We start from the raw sequence: 22,841 nt of genomic DNA on the forward strand, positions 1-22,841 counted from the left end.
GTTAAGGTTATATAGGTTTAGGTTTAGGTTATAGGTTTTGAGATTTGAGAATAGGTTGAGGTTAAGGTTATAAGTTTATGTTTGGGAAATCGGGTTCGGGTTCGGGATCGGGTTTAGGTTTGGGTTTTTAAGTTTAGGTTTAGGTTTAGGTTAGGGAGTTGAGATTAGGATTAGGTGTAGGTTTAGGTTTACGAATTTTAGAATACGTTCAGGTTTTGGTTTAGGAATTTGGGTTCGGGTTATAGGTTTAGGTATAGGCAAGGTTATAGGTTAAGGTTTAGGAAATTAAGTTTAGGTTATAGGTTAAGGTTTAGGTTTAGGTTAAGGTTTAGGTTTAGGTTATAGGTTTTGGGATTTGAGAATAGGTTTAGGTTAAGGTTATAAGTTTAGGTTTAGGAAATCGGGTTCGGGTTCGGGATCGGGTTTAGGTTTGGGTTTTCAAGTTTAGGTTTAGGTTTAGGTTAGGGAGTTGAGATTAGGATTAGGTGTAGAATTAGGTTTAGGGATTTGAGAATATGTTAAGGTTTAGGTTTAGGAAATCAGGTTCAAGTTATAGGTTTAGGTTTAGGTTAGGTTATAGGTTAAGGTTTAGGAAATTGAGTTTAAGTTATAGGTTTAAGTTATAAGTTAAGGTTATAGGTTAAGGTTTAGGTTGTAGGTTAAGTTTTAAGTTTAGGTTAAGGTTATATAGGTTTAGGTTTAGGTTAGGTTATAGGTTAAGGTTTAGGAAATTGAGTTTAAGTTATTGGTTTAGGTTATAAGTTAAGGTTATAGGTTAAGGTTTAGGTTATAGGTTAAGTTTTAAGTTTTGGTTAAGGTTATATAGGTTTAGGTTTATGTTATAGGTTTTGAGATTTGAGAATAGGTTTAGGTTAAGGTTATAAGTTTAGGTTTAGGAAATCGGGCTCAGCTTCGGGATCGGGTGTAGGTTTGGGTTTTCAAGTTTAGGTTTAGGTTTAGGTTAGGGAGTTGAGATTAGGATTAGGTGTAGGTTTAGGTTTAGGGATTTGAGATTAGGTTGAGGTTTAGGTTTAGGAAATTGGGTTCGGGTTATAGGTTTAGGTTTAGGGTAGGTTATAGGTTAAGGTTTAGGAAATTGAATTTAGGTTATAGGTTAAGGTTTAGGTTTAGGTTATCGGTTTTGGGATTTGAGAATAGCTTTAGGTTAAGGTTATAAGTTTAGGTTTTGGAAATCGGGTTCGGGTTCGGGATCGGGTTTAGGTTTGGGTTTTCAAGTTTAGGTTTAGGTTTAGGTTAGGGAGTTGAGATTAGGATTAGGTGTAGATTTAGGTTTAGGGATTTGAGAATATGTTTAGGTTTAGGTTTAGGAAATCAGGTTCGTGTTGTAGGTTTAGATTTAGGTTAGGTTATAGTTTAAGGTTTAGGAAATTGATTTTAGGTTGTAGGTTTAGGTTATAAGTTAAGGTTATAGGTTAAGGTTTAGGAAATTGATTTTAGGTTGTAGGTTTAGGTTATAAGTTAAGGTTATAGGTTAAGGTTTAGGTTATAGGTTAAGTTTTAAGTTTAGGTTAATGTTATATAGGTTTAGGTTTAGGTTATAGGTTTTGTGATTTGAGAATAGGTTTAGGTTAAGGTTATAAGTTTAGGTTTAGGAAATTGGGTTCGGGTTCGGGATCGGGTTTAGGTTTGGGTTTTCAAGTTTAGGTTTAGGTTTAGGTTAGGGTGTTGAGATTAGGATAGGTGTAGGTTTAGGTTTAGGGATTTCAGTATACGTTAAGGTTTAGGTTTAGGAAATCGGGTTTGGGTTATAGGTTTAGGTTTAGGTTAGATTATAGGTTAAGGTTTAAGAAATTGAGTTTAGGTTATAGGTTTAGCTTATAGGTTATAGGTTTTTGGTTAAGGTTTAGGTTATAGTTATAGGTTTTGGGATTTGAGAATAGGTTTAGGTTATAAGTATTGGTTTAGGTTAGGTTATAGGTTAAGGTTTAGGGAATTGAGTTTAGATTATAGGTTCTGGTTATAGGTTATAGGTTTAAGTTATAGGTTTTGGGATTTAAGAATAGGTTTAGGTTATAAGTATAGGTTTAGGTTAGGGCGTAGGTTAAGGTTTAGGGAATTGAGTTTAGGTTATAGGTTTTATGTTTTTGGTTAAGGTTTAAGTTATAGTTATACGTTTTGGGATTTGAGAATAGGTTTAGGTTATAAATATAGGTTTAGGTTAGGTTGTAGGTTAGAGTTTAAGGAATTGAGTTTAGGTTATAGGTTTAGGTTATAGGTTATAAGTTTAGGTTAAGGTTTAGGTTGTAATTATAGGTTTTGGTATTTGAGAATAGGTTTAGTTTATAGGTTAAGGGTGTGGTCCCTGTAAATACAAATATAAATACGGTCGTCTCCAATTGGCTTGGCCCTTCCAATGATATCCATAGGAAATGGACAGCTTCATCATGGTCATAACAGCGGCTCCCATCTTTCAGGGACCCCCGCTCAACATCCGAATAGCTCCGACGCACATCCGGGTCTGCTCCATCAATTTCGATTAAATACATAAACATGGCCTGTCCAATTGGCCAGGCCACTCCAATGTTGTCTATTGGAAATGGGCAGCTTCATCTTGGTCATAATAACGGTTTCCACCTTCCAGGGACCCCCGCTCAACATCCGGATAGCTTCGACGCACATCCGGGTCTGTTCCATCAATTTCGAGCAAATACAGATATAAACACGGCCTGTCCAAATGGTCTGGCTACTCCAATGCAGTCCATAGGAAATAGATAGCTTCATCATGGTCATAACAGCGGTTCCCACCTTCTAAGGACCCCCGCTTAACATTCGGATAGCTCCGACACACATCCGGGTCTGCTCATTTAAATAAAATGGATTATCAAGATCATTTAAATAAAATCAGGTTCAATCAACAATCTAACCTGGAGGATTCTGTTAGGCATTATTGACAGCACCTCGAACCTTGCTTAAATCCAGGTTGCAATCTGTGACTACTGATGCTATTTGTGTTTCTGTGAAGTTGGCGACAATTTCTTCATCAAACCCAGCAAAACCAGCTCTAATGATAAAGAACATTTCTTTTCATGAATTCATTATCTCTCTCCCTCTCTTTTATTTTTTTAACTTTCTATTACAATAATAACTACTTGAAATCATGGCGTTTTTAACTTTCCATTAAAATAATAATCACCTCATCACAAGAGTATGACAAGTTCAGAAGGGCATATGTATCTTAAAAACTAGTCCCACTGGAAACCTGCAATAGTAAAAGGGAAAAATGTGTTAATTAAAGGAGAGTACACAACAAATAGGTAATAGGATCACAAAATCCATTCACAAGAATTTTATTTTCAACTAAAAAAGTTATAATTCATAAGAAATTATTCTTACTGAAAGTCTTAAGAAATCATCATTGAATAATCATGATATTTTTTGTTTTCCTTTTCTCACCATACAAACATGCACTAAAACTTGACAAAGAGACTTTTGAGCATAATTTAACAGTAAGGATTTATTGACCGTGGTCGTAACTATCACAAAGAAGATGCATGTGTATAATGTGGCCAATGTTTGTACAAGGTCAGGTCCTCCATAATGTTTGAAGGCATAACTCTCTCTACAACTTTTCCTGAGAGGCCCACTATTGTTTGTGTATGGAATCACTTGTCCATAAGTCTTTGCACCAAGAAAGTGAGATGTACAAAAAATAAGGCAGCTTCAACAATTGCATGGCCTACCATGAGAATTTCAAAGTTTTTGGGTGGATGTCCATTGCTTTCTGCTCATGGCCTATCTAATGATTGCATAGACCTTACTTTTGGGGCATCACATCATCATGGTAGAGTTCATTAGATTGGGATTTGGATGGCATATATACAATATGGTGGACCCACATACTAGTTTAATAAAGTTTATACCTTGGTGAATAAGCTCTAGGCATGTTAATAATTCTTTATTAACTTTAATAACCTTAACACACATGTGAACAGAGAGTTGTAGAGAGAGCTCTGTCTACAACGTTTGCCTGAGGATCTGACCTCTTTATCACCATCTCAGTTGAAATGTTTACAGTTCAAAATTTCTTTGTGGCCAGTATTTATGCCCTCCTAGTTGATAGCTACACCCTTTCTCAGTTGAAATGTCTACAACAATATAGATTTTGAGGAAAAGAAACATCAGAAAAGGAAAGAAGGAGATAAAAATGGCACAAAATCATAGCCTTTTGGAGGGTATTGGGGAAAACGATCAAGTCCCACATCATGTGGATGATTCATGAAAACATCGAGTTACCCATGCTCCTTCTTACCGATAACCTAAACAGGAATTAAAAAGAAAAAGAAAAAAAAAGTTAAATAGAATATAAAGCATGCACCTGCCTGACAGAACCCACTTGCAAAGGCTGAGAAATATCCTTGATTTCACAATTGGCCATGGTGCCCTGTATTTCAACGAGTGACTCTCCCATCTCACAAACTAGTATAATTCATGACAATAGAATGAAGAGAAGTATATGAGTTAAATGGAGATGAAGTTTTAAGAGAGAAAAGGTTGAATTACAGGAACAAATGGAAATTTTTTTTTTAATCTAAGTTGCCAATGAAGCATAATGTATAAAGATGGCAAGTGTTGTTGGGTAAGATATTAGCAAGTGCCTAATTAAAATAGCAAATAGAATAAAAACAAGTAGATGTACCTACACATGACATCGAAAGTTACATAGAGCGAGCATGACCTAGATGGCTGAAATCGTAGGGGCTGATGCCACATACATACATACCTACTTTTCCATGGATTTTAGGCTTGAAAAGCTCTATCTGTTTGGTCAAAGAGTTGAAGATCTGGAAATTCCTCATCCCAAGCCCTCTCTTAAACCCAAATCCTTGCCCTAGTCTTTTTATCAGAATGCATGTGAAGAGATAAGGACAAAAAAAGATATTGAGAATTAAAAAACTAATTACTCATGTTAAAGGAAAATCATCAAACTAATCTTACCTTTCCAAAAAAGAAAAAAAAAATAGAAATAAAAATCTACTCAATCTTATTTATTTATTCTTATTTCTTGTAATGTCTTTGCCTTAAAAGCTTAGCTTTATTGTCTCATACCAGCAAAAGAAAGTAGATGAGCTCTTCCAGAGGCATCAAACAATACTTGGATAAGACTTTGTATTATATTATTAGGTTTAGACAAGTGGCCCCGGGTCCATTCAATGACCCAAATGTTTGATATAATGGGTTCACCATGGATGAATCCACTAGAGTTGAAGGAACATAGCCATGGAATTTTTTGGCCATTTTTGGTTGAATGTGGAACTGTCCTTTTTTATTCCCTTCTTAAACATTTATCTTCTAGCCACAAATTGAGGGTTTAGGATTCCCATCAAGGGGACTTTTTTTTTCATGGCCATATATAATAGTGTCCACAGTGAGATGCACAATTACACATATTTTCTAATATAAAAATAGAAAAACTAGAATTCCCTAATTTCCTCCATTTTCACTTAAGTGTTAATTTTTGGTCGATTTCAAAACATCCCAATATGCTCGGATAGAAACTGTGGCACCGATCAAGCATTTTCATCTCAACTAATAGATACACCACACTCCTAAGATTCATGTAGGAAATAAAAAGACTTAAAGTTCATCTTATACCTGAGAACTGTTTTTGTTGTTTCTTGAAGAAATTGAGGGTTAGGATCCAGTACTCAAGAGACCATCCAAACCGATTCAAATAACATGTATTCTGAGTTTCAAAGTAGAAATTAAAAAAATAAAAAAATAAAATAAAAATTTTAAAAAAATTACAGAATGTCATTTGGAAGCCGTGAATACATCATAATTAAGCTCATTTCCATAAAAGTGGAACTGATCTACTAATTTATCTTTCTTTCAAAATCAGCAAAAGATCAGATATCTATAACAGATTTTGTCACACAATATTTCAACAAAAATGAAAGAAAAAAGGGAAATGAAACAACAAACTGCTACTGTAATTTTCTAATCTGAAATAATCAAAGATAGCAACTAATTTGCAACATTTTTTAGCGCTGAAAATTAAATCAAGATAGCTACTGCAAGACAGTGAAATAACTAGCTAAAATAATTTTTTGGTAAACTCCATATCTAGAAAACAGTAAGAAATGAAAATTTGTTTCCCATGATTGTCTTTCAGCAAGATTTTCTTGAAAAAAAATTCTTCATTTACAAATCTATATTCATGGAAAATTTGTTGCCAGTCTAGGCAAGGAAACTAAAAGGGGGCATTTTTCAGGAAATGAGAGAAATGGAAATGACATTTTCAAGAAATTTACAAAAACAAACAAAAAAATTGCCATTTTCATGGATATGACATTTCATCAATTTATATTTCAAGAAACCCACTTGCTAAATGGTCTTGGATAGACATTGGATCCTAAACAAAAAGTCACTATGGTTAGAACTTCCTCCTAGCATTTCCCTTCCCAAAAAAATGCCATTTTCATGGATATTGATAAAATGGCTTAATAGGAAAAAGTGCAAGATGCCTACTCTACTTGGGAGGTTTCAATATATGGCAATGAGGTTCTATAGGTCTATGGTAAATGGAAGAGCCCTTATGGATTTAGTAATGTAAATGTAGGCAAAAGTAAGACGGAGAGAGCCAGTCATTTAAAAAAATCAAAGACACAATCGCTCATCAGTTTTCTTTACCAATTTTGTGCAATCATGTGCTTCAGTAGATAAGCTAAGATTCGGCCCATGATCTTAAGTTTGAGACACATAATGCTAGTCCAATCAAGTTACAAGTGTCATCATAGTCTTAGTAAGAAGTGTTTCAGAACATAAAGAAAGAAATAGCTATTATAAGAGGCATCACTATAAAAATTGAAACGTACTCAATCTTGATAAACTTTTCTCCACACGCCCAAGATCAAGGATTAGTCAGATCATCGCATAATGATAGTAGTGCTAGCTTCTCATTCCTTCTTGAGCCATTTCATCAAACAATTAGCATGCATGAAATACAAGAGGGAGATTGTATTATAAATATCAGCTACATCCACACAAAACACTCCTTGTTGAGCCATTTTATCAAATAGTTAGCATGCATGAAATACAATAGGGAGATTGTATTATAAATATTAGCAACATCCACACAAAACACCCCTCTTGAAGTTGTAAACCTTACAAAAATGGCATTGAATTCTTCCTTTACCCAACTCTTAAGATATTGTCCTTCCAATCTATTATACACAACACAATGTTAAGTCATTAGAAGACCATTTCCATATGTAATCATAAACTAGAAATTAGGTCAGTCAACCAAGTTACCTTGTGCATCTGGAGCATCTTGAGCTAAAAAATGAGATGATCATCTAGACTTGAGATGATCCGAATGTATGGCCATTCCAAGCATCCAAACAAACCCAAACCCCATTCATTCATTGAAAATCCACATTACCAAAAATTAAAAAAATATAGACAGAGAAGGTGCCGTAAAAATGCCCCACCTTCATGCATGCATACATTTCTAAAAAAAAACAGAGAGAGAGAGAGAGAGAGAGAGAGAGAGAGAGAGAGAGATTGGAGTCAATGGGGAATATTGTTTCAGGACTAAACTGAAAAAAGTATTGAAATGTTAGAACTGAAGAAGAGAGGAAAATTACCATGGAGGTGGGTGATGCATTAGATGCACGGTTAGGGTTTTCCTTACATGGATTTCTGACGATGAGAATCGAGCCTCCCTCGGTGATGAACTGCAAAGGAATAATGGTTTCGAGGTAATCCTGCAGAGAGAGAGAGAGAGTTGCTGGAAGATGAGAGATGGAGAGAGAGGGTAGGGGGTGGAGTGAGAGAGAGAGGGAAGGCGGTGGAGTGAAACAGAGAGAGGGAAAATGAAATGGGCATGAGCAGGGGCAATTTTGTAAGGAGCGGTTCGCCTCCGCACGGACCTAGAGACGGACTGGTGGTCGGTGCTCAGTGGGCCCTACCATGATATATGTGTTTCATCCATTCCATTCATCTATTTTTAAATATTATTTCATGGCTTGATTCTAAAAATTAGAGGGATATAAATCTCAGGTGGTCCACACCACATGAGAACAATAGTAATTAGATATCCACCATTAAAATCCTCCTAAGGCCCACTATACTATTTATTTGACATCCAATCTGTTGATTTGGTCATACAAGACCAGATGTAGGGAAAAAATAAAAATCAGCTTGATCCAAAACTTTTATGGCTACTAAAATGTTTTTAATGGTCGACGCTCATTCAACACTGTTTCCTGTAATGTGGTCCACTTCAGATTTGGATATATCTCATTTTTGGTCTCATATTGTAAAATTATCTGTAAAAATATATGGACGGCATGGATGAAACACATACATCATGGTGGGGGCCACAGAGCACCGACCACCAGCCATTGGCTGGTGTCAGAGGAGTAGCCAACCCGTTCCCAAGCCTACTGAGTAAATCCTGTGGGGCCCACCATGATTTATTCATTTTATCCACTCCATCCATCCATTTTAACATATAATTTTATTGCATAAGCTCAAAAATGAAGCCTATAAAAATCTGAAGTGGACCACATCATAGGAAATAGTATAAACTGAACGTCTACCATTGAAAAATTTTGGGAGGCCACTGAAGTTTTGGATCAAGTTGATATTTTAGTTTTCCCTTCATCCATGTATTTGTGATCTATTGAACAGGTTGGATGACAAATAAAAATCACTGTAGGCCATTGGAAGATTTCAACGGTGGAAATCATTATTCCCATTGTTTCCTGTGGTATGGTCCACTTGAGCTTTGGATATGCTTTAATTTTGGGCTCAACCACTAAAATGATCTGGAAAAATGGATTGACAATGTGGATAAACCAAATACATTCACTGTGTCATTGCTAACTGGATACGGCGGGGTAGGATGCAATGTGCATTGAAACCCTCTCAGGGGTCACAAAAGTTTCGGATCAATATGAAATTTGTTTTTCCTATTCATCCAAGTAAATATGAAATTTGTTTTTCCTATTCATCCAAGTATTTGGACCACACCACATGAAATGGTGTTGATTGAATATCCAACATTAAAAACTTCTCGTGATTGAGCCAAAGTATGAGGCAGATTCAAAGTTCGAGTGGACCCCATCCATGTCTTTGTGATATTACGAACAGGTTGGATGACAAATAAGCATCACCGTGGCCCATAGAAAGGTTTCAATGGTGGAAACATTATTCCCATGGTTACCTATGGTATGGTCCACTTGAGCTTTAGATATACCTCAATTTTGGGCTGAACCACTAAAATGATTTGAAAACATGGATGGATGGAGTGGATAAGACAAATACATTCACGGTGGGCCCAACTGAGTTTACGATATCATTTTAGAGAATTATCCAACAAAATGAATAATATCCCAAAATTAAATGGACCACACCACAGATACCAGCAAAGGATGATGATTTTCACCGTTAAAAATTTCGTAGGGCCCACCATAACATTTTTTTCCCATCCAATCTGTTCATAAACCCAATCCAATCAGAAAAACGGTTCAACCCAGTTTTGGATTTTGGACCGGTTCTTCTGTTGTAAGCTCGATGAAATCCAACGGGCCAACCCAGTCCGTTACCAATCCTGGAAATCCATACCTGGCGAAGGAGACATCGTCCTCACAGACGGCTGAGGATGAAGCACACGAATAACACAACCTTCACAGCAGGGTTTCTCTCCCTATGAAGGGGTGGAGAGTTTTAGGGATTAGGGGTTAGGGTGGGTGGAGAGTTTTCTGCCAAGCGTCTTATTTATAGAAGGTTGGTCGAGAAATAATCTCATGGGCTAGAAGTGTATGGTAATCTGTGCATGCACATAGTTTAATCTATACTCGCTGAAGTGCTGATCATCTATCAGGACTGTACATCAGTCCAAGTCCGTTCATGAGGTAACTTGGATTTTAACATGAGGTTCTCTCACAGGCAATTATCTCTTGAAAGCAATGCTACAAATGGAGTCCACTGATTTTATATAACATAAGAAAATTGTAGTTTCAGTGGCCGGGTGTCAATCTAAAGAAGACTACAAGGATAGAGCCTTCAAACACATGAAGTGATTTCTTAGTTTTGATGGCCACAAGGATAGGAAGTGGGATAAATCATTTAGAATGATTTCTTAGTGGTGAAAAACACATAATGGGCCCCACTACCCAGATGGTTCTGATCAAGGCACACTAATGTCATGTTTACAATGGGTATTCACATGGATGATAATACTAACACTTTGGCAACAGATCAAATAAATCTTTTCAAAATATACTTTTACTAATGCTATTTGGCGCCGGTTTTGATTTGGCGAGTATTTTTACATTTTACTCCCTTTTTTTGTTTAAACCGTACCAAATTAGTGCCAATAGGTGAGAAATGCTTGATTCTTCATGTTTTTCCAGCAAAATCAAGGATTTGAACCTTCGATTTCAAAATTTGAGGGCAGGTGATCCAATTTGGGAGAAATTGGTGAATTTGATTTAAACATTTGAAGTTATTTACTCTTCAATCTAAACTGATTAAATTGTCAAAAAAGAGTTGATTAAAGGTTCAATTAATGGATGTCCCTAATAATTTAGTAATTTTATTTTTCACAGATAAATTTTGATTTCCATTTAAAAATAACAATTTTTTTCAAAATGTATATTTCTTAACTCTTTTAACAAAATGTCATTTTTATTATAAAATATTTCAAAAAAAAAATTTTAATACAAATTTTGAATTTTTTTTTCAAAATCTCAATAAACAGCCTTTCGCTAAAAGCCACATTTAGCTAGAAAATTAATTTCTTCGCTAAAAGGATTTTCAAAAATTCAAAAGACCCTTTAGCAACAAAAGATTTCGTCGCTAAAAGTGTATTTTTTTCAAAAATTCAAAAGACCCTTTAGCGATGAAACTTTTCGTCGCTAAAAGTGTATCTTTTCAAAAATTCAAAAGACCCTTTAACAACGAAAAGTTTCATCGCTAAAAGTGTATTTTTTTCAAAAATTCAAAGGCCTTTAGCAGCGAAAGATTTAGTTGTTAAAAGCGTATTTGTATGAAAAATTCAAAAGACCCTTTAGCGATGAAATATTTCGTCGCTAAAAGTGTATTTTTTCTAAAAATTCAAAAGACCCTTTAACAACGAACATTTTCGTCGCTAAAAGTGTATTTTTTCCAAAAATTCAAAAGACCCTTTAGCGACGAACATTTTCGTCACTAAAAGTGTATTTTTTCCAAAAATTCAAAAGACCCTTTAGCGACGAAAATTTTTGTCGCTAAAAGTGTATATTTTCCAAAAATTCAAAAGATCCTTTAGCAATGAAAATTTTCGTCGCTAAAAGTGTATTTTTTCCAAAAATTCAAAAGACCCTTTAGCGACGAAACTTTTCGTCGCTAAAAAGTATATTTTTTCAAAAATTCAAAAGACCCTTTAGCGATGAAAATTTTCGTCGTTAAAAGTGTATTTTTTCCAAAAATTCAAAAGACCCTTTAATGACGAAATTTGTCGTCGCTAAAAGTGTATTTTTTCCAAAAATTCAAAAGACCCTTTAGCGACGAAAATTTTCATCGCTAAAAGTGTATTATGTTCAAAATTTTGAAAGACCCTTTAGCGACGAAAAGTTTCATCGCTAAAAGTCTCATCCACGTTTTTTAGCTACGAAAATTATCGTAGCTAAAAGTAAACCTTTCGATTTCTTTAAAAAATTGTTTACAGCCTTTAGCGACGAAAATTTTCATCGCTAAAAGTCTTATCCACATTTTTTAGCTACGAAATTTTTAATAGCTAAAAATAAACCTTTCGATTTTTCTACAGCCTTTAGCAACGAAAATTTTCGTCGCTAAAAGTCTTATCCACATTTTTTAGCTACGAAAATTTTCGTAGTTAAAAGTAAACCTTTCAATTTCTTTGAAAAATTGTTTACAGCCTTTAGTGACAAAAAATTTCGTTGCTAAAAGTAAAGTTTTAGCAACAAAATTGTTTTTCGTCATTAAAAGTCACTTTTAGCGATGAAAAAATTTTCTTCGCTAAAAGTTTCGTCGCTAAAAACCCTCTTTCTTGTAGTGTAACAAAATGATTTCACAATTATTTGTAATAATACATATGTTACTTAAATTATCAAAATTACGTATATTATTTATTTTATATTATTTATGCTACATATAAAATGAATTATATACCAACACATTATTATATAATTGATGTATATTAATTAAAATTTACATTTTATAAAATTTAACTATATATTATCATATCATACTATGCATATAATATATATCACTTAATAGTAGTTTTACTATACTATGTATACATATATAATCACAAAAATATACATTATAAATATTCATGATTTTAAATAAATACTTATCTATAATTATTAATGTATTATACTAAATAAATATGTAAATATATTTTTATTATAAAATCTAAAATAGATAGTGGCCTTGGGTGACACACTAGCTAGATGAACGGTTTTGAGCATGGGGTTGGACCACCAGATCAATGATAAACCTAGTATGAAAGTCCAAATTACAATGTGCATGGCCCTCCTTAGCTATGGATCTACCTCATTCTTTGGGCCGAGCCTTATTTTGGGCTGAAAAAATGGATGAACGGAGTGGATTAGGTGGGATCATCACTGTGGGCCCCACCTGTGATGCATGGGCACCACTTGCAAGTGCACACCCGGCGTGCATGGAATCGGGTTGCTCGGTCAAACGAATTTGACCCGAGCTAACCAAAAGAAGAAAATCTTTCCTTTCCCGCGCCCGGCGCGTTTTGAAATGTACGAAGGACCGTCCCTTTGCTCCGCACATGGCCCACCATCATGGATCAGTCCCATGATCTGAACTGTCTATCTTGGAGAAGGGGAAGTTCTGACCAAGCCCTCAAATTTCTGCTTTGTGGATCCTGCACACGTGATCACAAACACCAGCGCAGGATAGCTATTTTGTTCCTTTCCTTTCTAAAAATGAAAAGCCGCATTTTTCCTCCACGCTGGCAATCCGCATGAAGGTAAGGCTCTGCATCCCGACCGTTGTAGTAAATCCATCCTAGCCATCCATTCTCTTCGTACGGATTAGGGCTGTCAATGGAAAATCAACGTCAGTTTTGTGGCGCCAACGGTTTCTCCCTGCCGCGGAATGAATCCGGGTTGTTTAACGTCGATCTAACAGATCTGGAGAAGTTAGGGCAGTGCTAAAAAGAGGGAGGAAATCGAGCAACGACACCCTTCCTCCCATTCTCGTTATTGCCCTAAAAAAATGGCTGAAATCCTTCTCCCTTCGAAACCACCAACCCAACCATCCTTAAGCTTCGAACAAGCTTGCCTGAAAGCTTCCTAGGGTCCATTAGGACCGTTTGTAAGAAGTAGATCAGAGGAAGGAGTAGTGTTTTGGAGAACGCCATTAATTCTGCCTCCTTCTTTCTCGTTTAAACCACACCAGGTTCATTTTGAGTCCGTCAGTTCTGATTGATTCTGAGCATTTCGAAAGTCTGGGGAGAGAGAGGAAATGAAAGAAAGAAAAGGAGAAGTAGGAGGGAGCTGTTGTCAAGCTAGCTCGGTCGAAACTGAGTTCGGCTAGGACGTGTTGGGTTGCTGTCAACCGACCCACTTGCTGTTGCTGCTGAGCCTCGTTCAAGCTTGGGGTGTTGCTGGATGTTCCAGCAATAGGGGTAGTAGAAGGAGAAGAAGTTAGAGGCAGAGAGAGAAACGAGAGAATAGGGGGAGTCAGGTCAGTGCCTACCCGACCCAACCGAGTCGAGCGCAACTCGGCCTCAGTTTTGGTCTAGGTTGCTGGACGGTAAAAAAAAAAAAAGAAAAAAAAAAGAGAAAATGAGAAAGGAGAGAGAGAGAGAGAGAGAGAGAGAGAGAGAGAGAGAGAGAGAGAGATAGTTGGGGAGTCGAGTCAACTCGCTGCCGAGTTGAGTCCGAGTTGACTCGGTCCAGGTTCTTGCTGGACGTTCTAGCAATTAAAAAAATAAAAGGAAAATAGTAAGAAAGAGGAGGATAGGAAGAGAAAGGAAGGAAAGGGAGAGGCGGAAGAGAGCGCGTTTGAGTCGAGGGCTGCCACACGAGTTGACTTAGCTATCTTGCGAGTTTAACTTATTCAAAGGTGAGTTGACTCCCTAATCACCTTCTATTAACTAAAAATATATTTTACATGTATATAGTAATAATAATAAGATGGGTTATTAATCTGCTTGTGTTGGTTGAGTATAGGTATTCAGTAGAGGCTACTTTAGATCACTCTTGTTAAAATCAAGTCGGTGTGGACATTGTGATTGAATTCAAGTTGATCTCGTCTAAGGTGAGGACTCACCCTTTGAGCTTCCCACTTAATTTCATCAATCTGGATATAGGCGATGGCATGATTCCCCTAACTGAGTTGCTTACCTTACTATTGAATATGCTAAGTTGTTTGTACAATTAATTCATGTGTTAAACGATAGACATCTCTTTAATTGTAACATGCATAGATGATTTGATGATAACATGCTATCTTTTGTTGTACTTGTAGTAATTAACTATATGCTACCACTTGCGCCTAAATAATGAATTGAGTGGAACCTACCTTGGACTTATCATCCTATGATCCACATTTGCCTTACACGGCTTGGATCGATTATTGGTGCTCTTCGTGGCTTATTGGTTATATTTGCACATCTTATTGATTTTTGGGTCATTATGTGGAGTTCATTATGATTTCTGGGTGGAGCTGAAATTCATCTATCGATTTTCTAGCCATCTTGCGAAGTTCATACGATTTTCGAATGACGCTGAAGTTCCCTCGTTGGTACTCTCTTCATCTTGCTGTGTTTAGTCGTATGGTGATTTTCGAGTGGAGCTGAAGTTCGCTTATCCATTTTCTAGCCACCTCGCGATGTCCACATATGATATGATTTTTGGATGAAGTAGAGGGTTGTGTGTTGTTTTCCTAGCCATCTTGCGGTGTTCAGTCGTACCATGATTTTCGGGTGGAGCTGAAGTTCGCTTATCGATTTTCTAGCCATCTTGTGGTGTTCATATATGATATGATTTCTGGGTGGTCTAGGGTTTGTGTGTTGTTGTCTCTTCATCTACGGTGTTTAGTCATACCATGATTTCTGGGTGGAGCTGAAGTTCATTTATCGATTTTCTAGCCATCTTGCGGAGTTCACGTACGACATGATCTCTGGATGAAGAAAAAGTTTGAAGGTTGATTTTCTATTCACCTTTTTCACTTGTACCATGATTTTTAGGTGGAGCTGAAGTTTGCTTATCGATTTTCTAGCCATCTTGTGGAGTTCACGTACAATGTGATTTCGGGTGCAATAGAAGGTCGTATGATTGAGTGTTTGACTTTCTGGATGTATTCCTTTATATTGCGATTGCTATTATATTCTGCTTATGATGAGATTCTGTTGATTTGCTAAGTTTTTGAGTATATGTTCATAATTATGAAGTGCCCAGTTTAATATATCCATTTTCATGACTTGCGATATATATGGGATTATGAATGATGAGTGTGTAATCTTAGAGGGTGCTCCTCACTCGATAGCCATTGACGTTATCAAACGGTAACAGTTAATGTAGGTGTAAGGTGAGTCGATGTTGTTCACTGAGTTGCTAGAGCAGATCGGTTATCTGGGGAGCTAGGTGGAGTCCCTACGGCCCATATTGAGTTCCACTATTACATGATAGGTTTCTGGTTTTTGTTAATAATGAACTTTGTATTTGGGATTGTATAAGTCCTGTATGGGTGCCACATTTGGAATTTTGTAATGATCAAAATCTTTTTATTTAATGCATGGTTTATTCTAGCTTCGTTGCTGTTAACTCTGATTAATGACAAGTAGTTCAAATTTACACTGGATTTTATAGGCTAACACTTGGATTTTTGGGAAACGGGTTATATACTCGGGTCTTGAAAACACGGGGCGTTACACATATACTCATAAGATCGCAAGGCATTCAAAAAGATATCTATGCCCAAATGCCGAGATGAGTATCTGGTGTATGTAACAGCACAAACACCATCAATACTATGGAGGAGGGGCTGATGAAGATGGTGTTGTATCATCTCGTCGGCATGTTATCAGATCGACTAGTTGCTGCACCGACTGCTGTACATTAGACACCATCTTCTCTAATGCTGAGAATTGTGCATCCTGTCCACCCCAGCTTATCCTCTATTCGAGCTAATCCACGCTGCGTTGCCCCGACCCTATCTTGGTGAAACTTGAAGCTTTGGGTCTGAGTCGAACCACTCGGAGCTAGAACTTGTTGTGGTTCTAGAGGATCTTCACCTAGTGGTGCGGCACCTTCTCCCATCTCACCACCTTCATGAATAGCTTCCTCAGATTGTTCTTCCAGATAGGAATGAAATTTAAGGTCTAGTTTTCAAATATTGACCTTGTTAAAATGCTTGAGAGGACGCTCAGGATTGTCTGTCCAAGGAATACCGATTGTATTACATATCACATGAATGATGTGAGGGAAAGGCAAATAAACTTCTCTGGACTGGTGGATGACACTTGATTTTTGGTGAAGGATCAAGGTAGGCAGATATAGTTTGACTCCAATGGTAATACAATACATAACCATGACCATGAACCCGGTAAGATCAACGTGATTGGGTCCATGAGGGTAAGCATTTGAGCAGAATATCTCGTGCAAGACTCAGTATCAAGGGTGCATATATTTCGCCTTCAATGCATTCCCTTGGTACCATGGGATATCTCATGCCTGACACAGGAATTTTGTAATTGTAGACCGAGTGATGGGATTTTCAAGATTAAGGTTAGACAACCCAATTAGAGACAAAGTTAGACTGAAAATGCTAGCGATGGATTTTGTAGTAATGTCAACACTATCATCTCCGACTGTGACAACAATGGATGGTGGATCTAGTGTTGGAGAATGACAGTATGCAAGGAAGTGGTAGGTCTGCTCATCATGACATGGACCCCCGAAATCAAGAAGAGGCAGCCTGTCGATTGCCTCTAAGAGAGTTTCCACATTGTAGGGTTTTATGCATTCCTTATCAATCCTGCACTCATACACCAAGCACCTCCCCGAGTACTTTTCAAGAATGTGTGGAGGAGGACCCACAACAGTATGTGGTGGTGCAGGTGCTACAGCCGGAGCTTCTCTACAAGACGATTTCCAAGTGGAGGAGCTCCATGGGCATGCAGGTGATCGTTGAGACTGAGCCCTTCCTCTTTCTCTAGAGGCCATAGATTTCTTTCTAGTGGGCCTAGATGACTCACCAATGATAGGAGACTTTCCTTTCTCCTTACTCATTTGAATAACTCAGAAGGAAATGTCAAGGAAAAAGGAATCTGAGGATTATGAGGACAACCCCGAAATTTCCAACTGAAGGTTGTCAAGCAATCTAGAGAGGCCCTAACATAATGAAGTATATGTTGAGAATCAAGAGTATGTGCAAGAGATTACCTAATTCAAGTCACCCTAGATGACATATGGTTGACAAAAGATGAGAAACACAGAAGAAACTCCCTGAGAAATCGAACAGTGAGAAAGGGAAGCAAAAATGAATTTTTTTCCCTACTCGCCCGCTATTTATTGGGCGGTGACCTTCGATATTATTGAAGTTTTATTCGATGAAATCGATATACCCCATTCGATGTTATCGAAGAGGTTCTCGATAACATTCTAGAACATGTGACGCTTTTGATTCCGAAGGGGCGTCAATGGTATCGATATTTGTTCAATCTAATCGAGGATTCATACGATTCATCGATAGACTTATTGAAGAGAAGGTGTATAATATTCATTTTAGTATTTCGATGTTCTTTCATATATGTATAACTTAGTATATTTTCATATCAGTCTGTATACATATCAAAATTGGTACAAACATTGTACCACCTAAAATTATAAACATCAATAATGTTTATGCACAAAAAGAAGTTCCTGAGGTATATAAACCTCTGATATATCTTGATAATCATAAAAATGCATCATTTTCATGTATTCATCCAGACTTAGATGCGATAGCCTAAACATGTTTTCCATGCTCAAATGTTACTAGGCATATGGATCAAACTTTCCATTTCCTTTTAATGACATAACAGTGGTCACTGGTACGAAGACCCTCCATAACAGATTTTCTTGATAAGTCCAGGATCTTGTACTTTAGTTTGTCAAAGATAACCACATATTTGTTGTCACATATTTGAGAGATGCTCATCAGATTGTGAATCAATCCTTTTATGCAAAAAGCATTTTCATTTTGGAGCATCTCTATTCCTTCTATTGTTCCACACCCTACTACCTTAGCGGTGCTTCCGTCACCATAAGTGACTATCCCATCATCAAGATTTGAGTAATTTGAGAGAAGGGATTTATCATCCGTGACATGCCTTGAGCACCCGCTGTCTAGGTACCATTCAGTACTATTGCTCGTTGAATGATTTGAGTGAATAACAAGACAAATTTTCTTTTCTTTCACTACCCATTTTGTGATTGAATTTCTTATTATGGTAGTTTTAGCTTTATTAATCAAGTTGGGTAACTGAACCATGTTTCCTTGTTTCATAAATCCATTTGTTTTCTGATTTTATTCAACCACTTGATTCAATAGCTCCTTCATTCTCTTGGTCATTCTGGGAGGAGATGGATGTGTTCCTCTTGCCATATTGTTTAGTGGATTCTTAGCATTCTGCATTGATTTTCTGGTTTGACTGTATTTACTAGTATGATTCGAAACGGAATTAGATTGAGTCCACCTTGGAGCAATACATTCAAATTTGAAATGGCCACAGTCTCCACATGAATGACAGATAAAAGTAGCTTTTGTTTTACTTCCTGATGCAGCTGATTTCTCGAACATTGGTGCTACATTTTTGGATTTTGATTTGAATTTGTCATATCCTAATCCACTCTTATCTCTCCCAGGTCTTCTCATCCCTAAGAGTTTTTCTAATTTTTCACTAATCTGGGAAAATTTATAATTAAGTTCAGTAGATTTTCTGGATTTCTCCACATCAAACATGAGTGTTTGATTTTCATTATTTAGATTCTCATTTTCATCTTTCAATAGATCAATCTGTTTAGTAAGTTTCAATGATTCAGATTTAAGGGACAGATTGATTCTTTCCAACTTATCATTTTTAGAGTGGTATTGCTAGAGATCATTAATCAAGTGTGCATTGATTTCCAATGTTTTGTTTAGATCTATTTGCAGCAATTTATTTTTGTTTTAATTTATCCCAAGTCTTTTAAGGATATTGATGCTATGGATATAAAGTTGATTATAGGCATCCTGCAGTTTATCCTTTTCTTCTTCTTCTTTCTCTGTTTCCTCATCATCAGATGGAAATGATTCAGTGGCTTGAGGTTCTTTGATTTTTCTTAGTTTCTATGGGAATGTTGGAGGCTGTAGAGACCATAAGAATTTTCAGGGATTTTTGGTCTCCATCACTCTATAAGTCACTACATTTTGAATTTGACTCTTCAGTATCATCTCATGTGGTTGCCATTGCCTTTCATTTGGTTTTCCTATTTGGGCATTCAGTGGATGGGTGTCTAAACTTTTGGCAAGTGTAGCACTGTGGTTCTTTCAACTTTTTACCAGTTTCACCTATAAAATGTTTGTTGTCCAACTGTCTTCCTTTAAATGTTCGGCCACGGTTTCTATGGAAGAATTTTCTGAACCGTTGAGCCAACAGAGCCACTTCCTCATCTTCATTCTCCCTTTCACTTTCATCTTCCTCATTTGTAGTGTTCTTTAAAGTTTTGAGGACAGTATTTTCGGGTTTAGGAGTTTGCTTGAAGTGTAGTTCAAATGTTTATAGGGAATTGCTTTTGCTTCAGCAGTTTGTTTTTCTTTATCAAATGCTGTCCATTTTTTTGGGTTTTGGTTTAGATATGGTTGTGCCGTTTTCAAGTACAATTTGTTTAGTTGGCAGCACATATCCAGTTTCAACAATGTACCATACAACATGATCCAACGATCTCAGAAAGTAGTGCAATCTAGCCTTCCAGTATGCATAATTTGAACCATCAAATATAGGAGGTCTAGTTATAGATGAGCCCTCTCCTTTGGCCATATTACCAACTTTAGTCAAGATCACTCTCTAGGCAATGAAGCTCTTAAGAGAGACCCTCTCTGATACCAATTGAAATTGTGGTAATGACCGCTTCAGTTGAAGTGGGAATATACCAAGATGTCCTAGAGGGGGGGTGAATAGGGCTTTTTTGAAATTTTATGATGAGTTGGAACCTATCATCCCTATCCTGCAGTAATATACTATTAGGAGGTTTTTTTTTTCAATGTAACTCTATTGGCTTCCAAGCCAAATAGAGGATCCAATCATAAGACAATTCAAAACATAAACAAGCTATATAACATAGTTCATGATGGATGTGACTGTGTGTGAGATGTGATTCTAATTAGTTCTAGGTAATCATGTAAACATGCATTATGAGAACATTTAGAGAAATCACACAAGCAGTAAGAGTAAATAGCAATCCCAAATACAGTCATTTTTATAGTGGTTCGACTACATGTCTACTTCACTTCCAGTGGATGCACTCAACCCTTGAGTGTACCGGATCTCACTAACGGAGGTTTCAAATTAGGTTCACCTTAGACCAGTACAACCTACACAAGGCTGACTCTAACGTGTCTCCACAAGACACAAGTTTATGCCCCACACAGGAGCGAGGGTCAACACACAACACAAATATTTTAGGCCACACAGGCTAAGGATCCACACACGGAACCTAACAGTTTATGCCCTACACAAGAGCAAAGGTCAACACACAGCACCTAGGTTTTAAACCACATAGGTTAAGGACTTAAGTTTATGCTCTCCACAAAGCAAGGGTCAACACACAGCACCCCCACGTACTCTCCTGTCAGAGGCCTCCTATGAGGACTTAAAAGGGGTGAGAAGCACCTTTGACCCAATCCTATAAAAGGAATGATCAAAAGGGTCTCTGGACTCTAATGACTTACAGATAAGTAGATGAGCCCTATTAAGCACGTTGATGAAGATCTCCTCCTTTGATGATGAAGAATCTTCAGCTCCCTTGAACTGCAACACAAATGATGCTCCAATGTAAGGTGACGGTTTGGGTCAAGGTTATGTTGAAATCCTACTCTATTAAATATTTTCCTATATTAGAATAAAGTGATTCCAACCATCTATGCATTCAAGGTATCCCAGCTCAATGATTTGCTATTAAGGTGGTAGCTGTAGGATCCTTGAATGTGGAAGTTTATTCCCCAATCCAATATATTGAATTTCAATGATGAGGGTTGATTGGAGGATGAACTCCCATGAGAGAAAAAGGCTTAGGGTATATGATCTGGATTAAACACTCAAAAGCTCTATCTATTTTCTCTACAACAACTAAAGGCAAACTCTCATTATATAGCCAAAAGTTTCAACGGAAATAAAACAGTCATATTTTTGACAGAGTTCGATATCATCGAGCGTATACTCTCGATACCATCGAATGGTCGCTTGATGACACGAACTCAATTTGTCAAACGCTTTTGAACCTTTTTGCCAACTGGTTGAGGCTATCGAACACTCTTCGATGTCATCAAATTTCAAACTCCGATTTCATCGATGCAAGGTTCGATTCGTTGAAATTTGAAAGTATGAGAGCAAACTTGCCTTTGAAACTTAACATGTATTTGATATGATCGAGCATCCCTCAATATCATCGAAATTTAAATGACGATGATATTGATATTTGAATATCACTTTGATCAAGTGATCCTTGATACTTGAAAGATTTTACCTGAAAGCTTACTGGACAGTTTTGTGTTCTAATCCGATATCATTGAAGGTTTGTCGATATCATCGAGGTTTGAATTTTGAGGATATCGAGAATCTCTTCGAGATATGTGATTTTCCTTAACAGCATTTTGGACACAACTGACCAGATGTCGATTTTATTAATCTGTCTCGATGAACGCAAGATTCAAAATTCGATGATATCGAATATTCCATCGATTCATCGATAATTAAGTCTAGGCTTCATTATGGTTGTTGGACATTTGAAGTCCTCAATTCGATAATATCGAGTAAGTTTCGAGGACATCGATAGCAGAGTTCGATTTCATCAAACAACTTATCGATAAATCGACAAAGGCAAAAAACTTAGAGATTTTTCTAATTTTGTAAAATCATTTTCTCATCTTAAACCCTATTTTGGTCTATCCATTTTTAAGGGTTTTATATACCTGGTGTTTTGGGACATGGGATGTGAGGTTGACTTTACCTGTGACAAGTTCAGGCACACATCCTGTTGAGGCAGATGCTTGAACAATCTTCCTATGGGGCTCACTTGTCTTACTGACTCAATACTCATGCTAATTAACAAACTAGGGCACTTTCACACTCACTATCAAGATACCATTTCAAAATATTATTGACTTTTAGCGCAGTATGGATTACTAGGCAATTGTTCTGACAGTTCGTACCCTCTAGACCTACACCATTAGCCATGATTCCAACTTCAGTCAAGGTCACTCTCTAGGCAGTGAAGCCCTTAAGAGAGACCCTCTCTGATACCAATTGGAATTGCGGTAACGACCACTTTAGTAGAAGTACGAATAGGTCAAAGTGTCCTAGAGGGGGGTGAATAAGACTTTTATAAAATTTTAAGACAACTAAAAATCCTATTACCGTTATCTTGATCTAATATGCAATTGTCAAGATATCATCAATTTAACTCTAATAGTTTTCAAACCAATTAGAGGATCCAATCACCGGACTAAGCAGAATATGAACAATATATAACCTTAGCCTAAGTTGGATTGAACGAGTAACTATGTGTGGAATGTGATACTTATCAGTTCTAAATAATCATGTCATCATGCATCATGTGAACATTCAAAGTAAACATAGAAAAGTA

This window comes from Magnolia sinica, chromosome 4, assembly GCF_029962835.1.
Source record: "Magnolia sinica isolate HGM2019 chromosome 4, MsV1, whole genome shotgun sequence".
Taxonomy (NCBI): domain Eukaryota; kingdom Viridiplantae; phylum Streptophyta; class Magnoliopsida; order Magnoliales; family Magnoliaceae; genus Magnolia; species Magnolia sinica.